This window comes from Hemitrygon akajei, unplaced genomic scaffold (assembly GCF_048418815.1).
Source record: "Hemitrygon akajei unplaced genomic scaffold, sHemAka1.3 Scf000197, whole genome shotgun sequence".
Classification (NCBI taxonomy): Eukaryota; Metazoa; Chordata; class Chondrichthyes; order Myliobatiformes; family Dasyatidae; genus Hemitrygon; species Hemitrygon akajei.
In genome coordinates this window covers 481,302-493,554 of record NW_027332082.1, presented here as the reverse complement: position 1 = coordinate 493,554, position 12,253 = coordinate 481,302, and positions in this window count along the sequence as shown.

Genomic DNA, 12,253 nt, shown 5'->3' with positions numbered 1-12,253 from the left:
AGCGACAGTCAGTATGGGCCAGTGAGTAGTAGGTCATGTCTAACCAATCTCACAGAGCTTTACGAGGTAGTTACCAGGAATGGTGTGGAAGGCAAGGCAGTGGATGCCGTCTACAGGGACTTCAGCAAGGAATTTCTCAAGGTTCCGTAAGGGAGGATGTTCGAGAAGGTTCAGTCGGTTGGCTTTCACGATGAGGTAGTAAATTGGATTCGTCATTGGGTACGTTGCGGAAGCTAGAGTGTGGTAATGGATGGTTGTCTCTCTGACTGGGGACCTGTGATAAGTGGAGTGTCCCAGGGATCGTTGCTGTGCCCGTTGTTATTCGTAATTTATATCAACTATCTGGATAATAATGTCGTTAACTTTGGCGACGTATAATTTGCCGATGAGAACAACATTACGGGTGTAGTCGACAGCGAGGAAGAGTACCGGAGCATGAAGCGGAATCTGGATCAGCTGGAACAATGTGCTGAAAATATCTGATCGGATTTAACGCAGACAAGTGTTAGATAGATAGATAGATAGATAGAGAGATAGATACTTTATTCATCCCCATGGGGAAATTCAACCTTTTTTCCAATGTCCCATACACTTGTTGTAGCAAAAACTCATTACATACAATACTTAACTCAGTAATAATATGATATGCATCTAAATCACTAACTCAAAAAGCATTAATAATAGCTTTTAAAAAGTTCTTAAGTCCTGGCAGTTGAATTGTAAAGCCTAATGGCATTGGGGAGTATTGACCTCTTCATCCTGTCTGAGGAGCATTGCATCGATAGTAACCTGTCGCTGAAACTGCTTCTCTGTCTCTGGATGGTGCTATGTAGAGGATGTTCAGGGTTTTCCATAATTGACCGTAGCCTACTCAGCGCCCTTCGCTCAGCTACCGATGTTAAACTCTCCAGTACTTTGCCCACGACAGAGCCCGCCTTCCTTATCAGCTTATTAAGACGTGAGGCGTCCTTCTTCTTAATGCTTCCTCCCCAACACGCCACCACAAAGAAGAGGGCGCTCTCAACAACTGACCTATAGTTGCCCTTTGGGCGGACCAGCCAGGGTTTGTCTGACACAATGAGAAATAGGGCACTGAGGAGTACGATAGAACAAGCGAATCTGGGAATGCAGGTCCATAATCCAATGAAAGTTGCGGCACAGTAAGACAGGGTCGTAAAAACAGCTTTTCGCACTTTGGCCTTCATAGAGGAAAGTACTGAGTACTGGAGTTGGGATGTTACGTTGATGCTATTTCCGACTTTATTCAGGCCTAATTTGGAAAACTAAATGTGTACGATTTTGCTCAACTACCGGCTATTGCCGAGACTGGGCGTTTTGAATAAGAAGGAAAGATGACATATGTCAGCCCTTTATTCCCGAGCGTGTAGGGGTCTGAGGGGAGATTTGATAGAGGTATACAACAATATAAGGGGGATGGCGAGTGTAAATGCAAGCAGGCTTTCTCCACTGCTGTTGGGCAAATACAACTAGAGATCTGGGCGAATGGTGAAATGTGAAATATTTAAGGGAGACATGAGGGAAAACATCTTCACTCAGAGAGTCGTCAGAGTGTAGACAGCGTTGCCAAGGCAAATAGCAATTGAGAACGTTTAAGAGATGATTGGATAATTACTTTGGAAAATGCTTTGGAAGGATAGATTACAGAGCTCCTCTAGGGCGGCTATTTGGGTGGAATTGAGGAATGGGAAAGGTGTAGTAACACTGATAGGAGTGTATTATAGGCCACCTAATGGGGAGCGTGAGTTGGAAGAGCAAATGTGTAAGGAGATAGCAGATATTTGTAGTAAACACAAGGTGGTGATTGTGGGAGATTTTAATTTTCCACACAAAGATTGGGAAGCTCATTCTGTAAAAGGGCTGGATGGTTTAGAGTTTGTGAAATGTGTGCAGGATAGTTTTTTGCAACAATACATAGAAGTACCGACTAGAGATGGGGCAGTGTTGGATCTCCTGTTAGGGAATGCGATAGGTCAGCTGACAGATGTATGTGTTGGGGAGCACTTCGGGTCCAGTGATCACAATAGCATTAGCTTCAATATAATTATGGAGAAGGACAGGACTGGACCTAGAGTTGAGATTTTTGATTGGAGAAAGGCTAACTTTGAGGAGATGCCCAGGGATTTAGAGAGAGTGGATTGGGTCAAGTTGTTTTATGGGAAGGATGTAATAGAGAAATGGAGGTCATTTAAGGGTGAAATTATGAGGGTACAGAATCTTTATGTTCCTGTTCGGTTGAAAGGAAAGGTTAAAGGTTTGAAAGCGCCATGGTTTTCAAGGGATATTAAAAACTTGGTTCGAAAAAAGAGGGATGACTACAATAGATATAGGCAGCATGGAGTAAAGGAATTGCTCGAGGAATATAAAGAATGTAAAAGGAAACTTAAGAAAGAGATTAGAAAAGCTAAAAGAAGTTACGAGTTTGGTTTGGCAAATAAGGTGGAAGTAAATCCGAAAGGCTTCTACAGTTATATTAAAAGCAAGAGGATAGCGACGGATAAAATTGGTCCCTTAGAGAATCAGGGTGGTCAGCTATTTGTGGAGCCGAGGGAGATGGGAGAGATTTTGAACGATTTCTTCTCTTCGGTATTCACTAAGTAGAAGGATATTGAATGGTGTAAGGTGTGGGAAACAAGTAAGGAAGTTATGGAACCTATGACAATTAAAGAGGTGGAAGTACTGGCGCTTTTAAGAAATTTAAAAGTGGATAAATCTCCGGGTCCTGACCGGATATTCCCCAGGACATTGAGGGCAGTTTCTGTAGAGATAGCAGGAGCTCTGACGGAGATCTTTCAGATGTCATTAGAAACGGGGATTGTGCCGGAGGATTGGCGTATTGCTCATGTGGTTCCATTGTTTAAAAAGGGTTCTAGAAGTAAGCCTGGCAATTATAGACCTGTCAGTTTGACATCAGTGGTGGGTAAATTAATGGAAAGTATTCTTAGAGATAGTATTTATAATTATCTGGATAGACAGGATCTGATTAGGAGTAGCCAGCATGGATTTGTGCGTGGAAGGTCATGTTTGACAAACCTTATTGAATTTTTTGAAGTAGTTACGAGGAATGTTGACGAGGGTAAGGCAGTGGATTTAGTCTATATGGACTTCAGCAAGGCCTTTGAAAAAGTTCCACATGGAAGGTTAGTTAAGAAGGTTCAGTCGTTAGGTATTAATGCTGGAGTAATAAAATGGATTCAACAGTGGCTAGATGGGAGATGCCAGAGAGTAGTGGTGGATAATTGTTTATCGGGATGGAGGCCGGTGACTAGCGGGGTGCCTCAGGGATCTGTTTTGGGCCCAATGTTGTTTGTAATATACATAAATGATCTGGATGATGGGGTGGTAAATTGGATTAGTAAGTATGCTGGTGATACTAAGGTAGGAGGTGTTGTGGATAATGAGGTAGGTTTTCAAAGCTTGCAGGGAGATTTATGCCGGTTAGAAGAATGGGCTGAACGTTGGCAGATGGAGTTTAATGGTGAGAAGTGTGAGGTTCTACATTTTGGCAGGAATAATCCAAATAGAACATACAGGGTAAATGGTAGGGCATTGAAGAATGCAGTGGAACAGAGAGATCTAGGAATAACAGTGCATAGTTCCCTGAAGGTGGAGTTTCATGCAGATAGGGTGGTGAAGAAGGCTTTTGGAACGCTGGCCTTTATAAATCAGAGCATTGAGTACAGAAGTTGGGATGTAATGTTAAAATTGTACAAGGCATTGGTAAGGCCAAATTTGGAATATTGTGTACAGTTCTGGTCACCGAATTATAGGAAAGATATCAATAAATTAGAGAGAGTGCAGAGACGATTTACTAGGATGTTGCCTGGGTTTCAGCACTTAAGTTACGGAGAAAGGTTGAACAAGTTAGGTCTCTATTCATTGGAGCGTAGAAGGTTGAGGAGGGATTTGATCGAGGTATTTAAAATGTTGAGAGGGATAGATAAAGTTGACGTGAATAGGCTGTTTCCATTGAGAGTAGGGGAGATTCAAACGAGAGGACATGATTTGAGAGTTAGGGGGCAAAAGTTTAAGGGAAACACGAGGGGGTATTTCTTTACTCAGAGAGTGATAGCTGTGTGGAATGAGCTTCCTGTAGAAGTAGTAGAGGCCAGTTCAGTTGTGTCATTTAAGGTAAAATTGGATAGGTATATGGACAGGAAAGGAGTGGAGGGTTATGGGCTGAGTACGGGTAGGTGGGACTAGGTGAGATTAAGAGTTCGGCACGGACTAGGAGGGCCGGAATGGCCTGTTTCCGTGCTGTGATTGTTATATGGTTATTATATATGGATGAAGCGATCGAAGGTAATACTGACCGTGAACCAAACTGAACAGTCCCGCTTCACAGCCGCAAATGCAAGTGTCAGAGCGCATACAGGAGTGATGAGCAGGGATCTGGAATAAATGTAGATATTGTTGGTCTGTTCCACTGAAGCAAAAATGATAACCACCATCAGATCCGCTGTCGCCATTCCAACCAGGTAACGGGTGATGCATTTAGACAGTCCGCATTTTCCCCGAGAGAGGATCACAATCGCCGTGAAGTTAACTGGAAGAAATTTGAAAGCATAAAAGAAATATGGTCAGCAGCATCTCCGTGAATGCCCACATTCTTTCGATGCTATGGAGGGTATGGTCTTTTTGGAAATGGAAAGCGGGAGTACAGTGTGTGCGGTCTCCGTCGCTGCGCTCCAGCTGGACAGTTTAGAGCAAAGAATCTGAGTTCCACGACTCACGGACCGGTGATGGGAAGATCGGAAGCAACACCATTTCCATTATTAGGGGCGAAACGAAGGGATTGTTTGCAGCGGTGACAAAGTGGAATCAAAAGGTACAGAACAATTTATCATTTACTGACTTGTGTCAGAACAAATCTACATATCGAAAATAGACTGGACATTGATTTAAATAAGCTGTCACGTTGTTATAAGTCCGGACTGTCAGCACTGATAGAGACTCGGACCTAGAAAAGCAGGGACAAGCATCACTTCAGAAAGCCCAGCGTGGTGAAACTATGAAGCAACGACAATATCGGCACATACGTAATTGACAAAAGAATAATCACTTCGAGCAAAATACAAAAATGAAAAATCTGTGATTAGTAACAGTGCGGATACCGCAGCAGACTAACTACGGCAACATAAATAAAGTGACCAGCTCCGGCATCTTACCGGGGGCACCAACCACTTCAAGTGTGGGATAGAAAATGGCCGCGATGTAATAAATCGCCGCATATTCCATATTCCGTCAGAAGCAGCTTTCAGTTTTGCGGACCGATTCAGCTGCTCAGATGGACTGGTGGTCAGTTTAGCAGACTTTTATTGAGAAGAGAGCAATTCCACTGAGGCAATTAGCGTGGCTGTCACGTCAGGGACATTAGTGACATCCAACTACACAAACATTTAAAGTTAAAATATTTTTACTCACTCAATCCCCTTGTCATGAATTTGACTCCTCAAGGGATTTTGCAATGTAATTACTTTAAAACAAAATATGATGTGTTTTTTTTCCCCCATGTTATTTTACATGATACCAGGCTTCAGCTATTGAAATGAAGATATATTTTGTCATTGATGCTTTTAAATCAGGCATTCAGCTTGAAGTCGATTTCTTTGGAACATTTGACGGAGCACAGTCGCTTCTGAAATTGAGGAAAGGAATTTGTTCTGGCGGGTGAAACGGAGAACACTTCTTTATTAAAGGGGAACATTCATCATCTTTAAAAGATCCACAGCGATATTCCAGAGACCTGTCGTCAAAAACGAAGAGTGTCCTCGGGAGATTAGCGAGGGCTGTGGACAGTTTGAAGAACAATGTTTTCCAGCGCACACATGGGCCGTTTGGCAGGAACTTGACCTCTGCCAGTGAATGACTTGTCCGCCCCATACCCGTGACTTGCGATGCAGTCTGTTTAACTTTAAAGATATTCTCAGACCTGCCACAATTCTACCACTATTTCTCCATCCATTCTCTGTTTGAACAAATATAGTAAGCAAGATCTATGATCAATCAGCAGGTTCTCAGGCTGTTGTATCATTTGCCGCGAAGTTGTATTTTTTTCCTCTTGATTTACTGTCAGGTATATTGCCTTTCGAGCGTCACTATGAGCATGTGCAGAACAGCGGATGTGTTCAAGCTCACCTGTCAATCACACTTCCTTCTGCTCCTGCAGTGCACCGCTCCGTGCTGATTGTGATACTCGTACCGATAAGCGGCCATCGGCTTATTGGAGAAAGTCTCACCACACTGTTTCCATTGTGGAACTCGTACTAATGTGCGGCCCTCTTTTGACTCAACAGAGTATCACCTCTGACTTCAAATGTATCCGTCCAAAGTGAATCACTTCGTACCTTTCAAGGTTGAGCACCATCTGTAACTTCTCAGCACTGCTCTGCGTCCTGTCACTGTCCTGTTGTAAACTCTGATTATCTTCTATACTATCCATAATTCCTCCAACTTCCACATCATTGCAAATACAATGAACCACTTATTTATTCCACTTCCACTTCCACTTATTTATTCACATCATTTTAAAGCACAAATATCCTGGGGTCTCAGAACAGATCTCTGCAGGACACCACTGGCACCAGCATCCGGGGAGAAATTTCTCCATCCACAACTATCCTCTGCCTCCTGGGGCGTCAGTCCTGAATCCACAAGCCAACATTCCCAGGATGCCAAACCTTCTGAAAGGTCCTGCCATGGTTAACCGTAAGTATAACCGTCACATCCTCACAGAATTGAACCAGGGTCGTGAGACATGATCTGCCCCTCACAAAGCCATACTGACTCTCCAAAAGTAGGTAATGTGTCTCCAAATTCTCGTAAATCCTGTTTCTAAGAAAGTTCTCTGATAATTTGCCCATCACTGAAGTAGGACTCACCGCTTCCCGCAGTCACTCAGGCTTTCTCCCGACCAGACAAGAAGACGTATTTAAACTTCTGGTTTTTTTTTCAAAAGTTCCAGTATATCCTCTCCCTTAACTTCGGTATGTTGTCGCACATCGGCCTGTTTAACGCTTTCCTCACAAATGTCCCTCTCACTGATGAATACTGAACTAAAGTCTTCATTCAGGACCTTCCTTTCTTCCACTGACCTCAGGGGCTTGGTTCATCTTCTATCCCCGACAGGTCCTACACTCATTCCAGTCATATTTTTTTCTTCACATACATCTCGAATGGCTTGGGGTTTTCCTGAAAGCCACTGCAGACCTTCTGCAGACGTTTCTAGCGAACCTAATTCCATTCTTCAGTTTGTCCCCGGCTACTTTGTAAATCTACAATCACGTCTGACCCTTGCTTTCTAATCCTGAGGTCAGCTTCCTGAAACTTCTTTCTTCCTCTTGAGCAGATGTTTCACATCTCTTGTCAACCATGGTTCCTTCACCCTACAGTCCTTCCCCTGTCTGAATGGGACAAAACTCTCCAGAACCCCGTGTAAGTGCAGCCTAAAATATATTCACATTTCCGATGTGCATTTTCCAGGACATATCCGTTCCTGATTTATGCTTTGATGTTCCAGCCTAATATCTCCATAATTTCACTTACACAGTTAATTACCTCGGGAAATGACACAGAGCTGTGGGACGAGAGCGGGTAGAGTGATTAACTTGAACCCTGACAAGGGGCAGTGGGCAGAGAGTGTGGCAATGGGATGGGTATGGGGAATGACACGAGGTTGTGGGGACACAGCGGGGCATTGAGATTACTTGGTGACTGACGCGGGCTTGTGTCATTAATGTATGTAACCGTTTTACGAAAGGAGGGTGCTGAACCCTTTATGATTTCCCTACCGACACAACCGATCGACAGACGGCACAATAGACACTGCTCTACACACCGTCCTTATACATCTGGAGAAGAAGAATGCTTATGTGGGAATGCTATTCTTGGACGACAGTTCGGCATTCAACACCATTATTCCCCCCAGGCCCGACAGGAAGCTTTGAGATCTCGTCCTTGACCCTGCCTCTCACATCGCCAGCAGGTTGTCAGAGTGGGTTCCCTCACCTCCACCCCTCTGACTTTCATCACAGAGGAGCCCCTCAGGACCATGTACTGAGTCCCCTCCCTTACTCCAGGCAATACCCATGACTGTATCGCCACCCACGGCTCTAATCTGTTAATTAAATCTGCCAACGATACTATGTTCATTGGACTAATCTCAAAAACTAACGAAGTGGCCTACAGGGAAGGAGTTATCTCTGTGACACAGTGCCGTCAAGTAAACAACCTCTCCCTCAGTGTCGCAAAAACAAAAGGGGCTGGTTGTTGATTACAGGAGGAATGGAGACGGGCTAACCCTGTTGACATCAATGGATCTGGGGATGAGAGGGTGAACAGCTTTAAGTTCCTATCATCCACATCACCGAGGACCTTACGTGGCCTGTACATACTGGCTGTGTGGTGAAAAAGGCACAAAAGCTCACTTAGAGATTATAAGCTGTTATAGGCCCCTTTTCTTAGAAAGGATGGGCTAACACTTGAGTGAGATTAACAGAGGTTTATGAAAATGATTCCAGGATTGAATACCATGTCATATAAAGGGATTTTGATAGGTAATACAATTTAAACCTATCGAATGTCCCTGATGGGCTGGATGTGGAGGGGCTGTGCCCTATGGGTGGGAGAGTCTAGGACCAGAGGAGACATTTTCTGAATAGCATGTCGTCCATTTGCAACGTTGATGAGTTTAGCCAGAGAGTGGTGAATCTGTGGAATCCGTTGCCACAGGCAGCTGTAGAGGCCACGACTTTGTGCTAATTTAAGACAAAGGTTGATAGATTCTTGACTTGTCAGGACATGAAGCGATACAGGGAGAAAGCTGGAGATTGGGTCTGAGAGGAAAGTTCGATCCGCCATGATGAAATGGCGGAGTAAACTCGATAACCTAACTCTGCTCCCATGTCTTTTGGTCTTATGTTTAATATCCATCTCTCAGTTACATTGTATCTGGCTGATCTGGTTCATACATTGCAACCTCTATTACAACGTTCATAATTTTGCTCTGCACTGATCCGGTCTAAAGTTCATGTCTTTTTCTTTAAAATATAGTTCTACTATTTATTTAATTAATTCTTCTACCTTTAATGATGAAGGAGTGAGCGACTCTCTATACAGGGTTAGTCAACCTCTAATAAGAGTTATTATATTTTACTTGTTTCTCAGCTCAAGCTGGTATAACTTGAGGTACAGCCATCGCGAAGCACACTCATGTCTCAGTTGGCTAGGAACTTGTGTGCTCAAGTTGCTGGGATGTCTTCTATGGACGGACATGAGTGGTTCACTTGATCTTCCATAGTGACCATTTCTTCATGTTTCCGGATTGTGCTCTCATTTGAGTTTAGTGGTGTGTATTTTGTATTAGTTTTACACATGCCGGCATGCAGTGCTCAATTCTGGTTTAGTTAAGAAAAACATATCCTCAGGAGGTTTTTTAATTAACACCCCTTCCCATCTCCCAGTTTCAAGGATGAAGTACCTCCTTGTTATTCTTCCTCCCCTGACCACTCCACTTCTTACTCTTACATATCATCTACTTTTTCAAAAATGCCGATAACTCAAGAGTATCGTGGAGAGAAGTGAGTATAAATGCCATTACTAATGAGAAGCTGGAACGCCTGCTTCTGTATGTAGATAAGACTCCTGGACCTGATGATGTACACCCCAGTGTTCAGAAAGAGGTAGTTGAAGAGTTTGTGAAGGTATTAGAGTCATGGAACATTACAACGCAGGGAATGCCATTCGGCCATTCTAGTCTGTGCCAAGCCATTAATCTGCCATGTTCCAGCATCATCTAACGGGACCATAGTCATCCATTCCTTCCCATCCGTATACCCATTGAAACTTCACTGAAATGTTGAAAATCGACCCTGCCACTTGCTTTGGCAGCATATTTCACATTCCCACCGCCTCTGAGTGAAGACCTTCCCCCACATGTTTCTCTTAAAGCATGAGTAATGATCCTTCAAGAGTGTCTCGATTTTGGAATGTTTCTGGCGAACTAGGAAGTTGCAAATGTCACCCCACTCTTTAAGAAGGAAGGGAGGCAGAAGAAAGGAAATTATAGAACAGTTAGTCTGTCCTCAGTGGTTGGATTCCATTAAGGATGATTTTTCGGGGTACTTGGCGCATGCTAAAGTGGGCCAAATTCAGCATGGTTTTCTTCAGGGTGTATATTGCCTGACAAATCTCTTGGAATTCTTTGACAAAATAACAAGCGGAATAGACAAAGGAGAGACGATGGATGTTTTTCTCTTGGATTTTCAGATGGTTTTAACGACTTGCTGCACATGAGGCTGCCAAACAAGATCACAACTCATGGTATTACAGGAAAGATACTGACACAGATCGAAGATTGGTTTACCGGCATGAGGCAAAGATTTAGAACAATGCGAACCTATTCTGTTTGCTACCAGTAACCAATGGCGTTCCTCTGGAGTCGGTAATGAGATTGCGTCTGTTCATGTTAAAATCAACGATTTGGATGATAGAGTTGGTGGCTTGGTGACAGACTTTGTAGTTGCTACGAAGGTCGATGCCGGATAGGCATCTTAGGGCAAAGTGGGTGTCTGCAGAAGGACTCAGACCGGTTTGAAGAACAGACAATGAAGTGTCAGATGGAATACAGTGTAGGGACTGCGGCCTGCAGTCAGGTACTCAGGTTCACTCAGCGTAATGATGCACGAACAATATTAGCAACACACTCCGACACGATACGGGTTTCATTTTGTTACAGATAAACATGCCAGTTTGTTACTGCAAGTAAACTACATTTCCACATTGGTGGATAAGTGTGCTGACACCCCTAGCTATCTGTAAAAACTGTGATGGGATCCTAATGTATATTTAATATGGACTATGAATTTAAAATGAAAGAAAGTGGGTGTACACCGATTCAGAGTGAGAGCACGGAACAGCTCGTGAGTCTCCATGGTTACGGAAGGGCGGAGCTATATAATGTACAGCTGATGTTCTGCATGCTTGGGATATATACAAGGTCAGCCAGATTTTCAGACAGACACACAGACACACGGAAGACACGGACAGAAATACAGAAGAAATAAACACTGGTTGAGCTTTCAGTGCCCACGAAAGGGTGGGTTTTGCTCGCAGTGTGGTAAGCGGGTGACCGGCGGAAAGTTATCGGAGTGTTTAACCGTTGCCTGGGTTGACAGCTTTACCGCGTGAAAACGGAACTCTCTTTTGTGTGGTCACATTCGGTGACTTTAACGGAGACTTCGAAGAACAACGTGGGAAGAATCGACGGCATCGGCACCTGGAAGACAAAGCACCTCTCTCTCTCCCTCTCTATACACATATACTCTGCTAACCTGTTTGATTTACATGATTTTATATTCAGTATATTTCGTAGATACTAATAAAATAGAGTTTGTAGCAAAAGACTCAGACTCCAGGTGTGTTCCGTTTCTGATGGTCCTTTTAACCAGTTGCGGGGTACAGAACAAAATTAGGGCCTGCGTCCAGGATATGAACAAATTGTTGGGAGCTATTCTGAAAATTTGGGGGCTTGTTGATTGCCTGATTATCAATCTTATTGATCACTCTGCTTTGATTGGCTTGTGTGTGGAAAGCAGCTGAAATGGATGTTGAGCAATTTCTGGAAATTCAGACCCTGAGGCTTTGAAGAAAGCTACAGAGGATGAATTGTGGAAAGCTGTTAATGAATTGAAACTAAGGTAAAGAAGGGTATGACAAATGGAGAACTCCGAAGGTTAATAGCCGAGCACTATATTTCTACGAGAGAATTTAGTGCGGAGGAGTTAAAGGTGTTTCCTTTAGGTAAAGAGGATATCCAGTTGCGACTGGAACAAATGAAGTTAGAGAGACTTAAATTAGATAGAGTTCGAGAGAGACAGAAATGGAAGCGACAGGATCAAACGCCAGGTAGGGGTAATGAGCTGGTGGTGCCGTTTAATGTCAGCCAATAAATTAAGTTAGTACCACCATTTGATGAAACTGACGTCGACAGGTAATTCCTACACTTTGAAAAGGTGGCCCGGAGTCGGAAATGGCCGAGGGATCAGTGGGCTGTCATGGTACAAAGTGTGTTGAAGGGGAAGGCTCAGCAGACCTATTCTACCCTGACTCTTGAACAGTCAGACGATTATGCCACAGTGAAAGATGCTGTGCTTAAGGTTTACGAGTTGCTTCCGGAGGCGCTTAGACAAAATTTCAGAGAATTGAGGAAGTCTTGGAATCAGGCCTATGTGCAGTT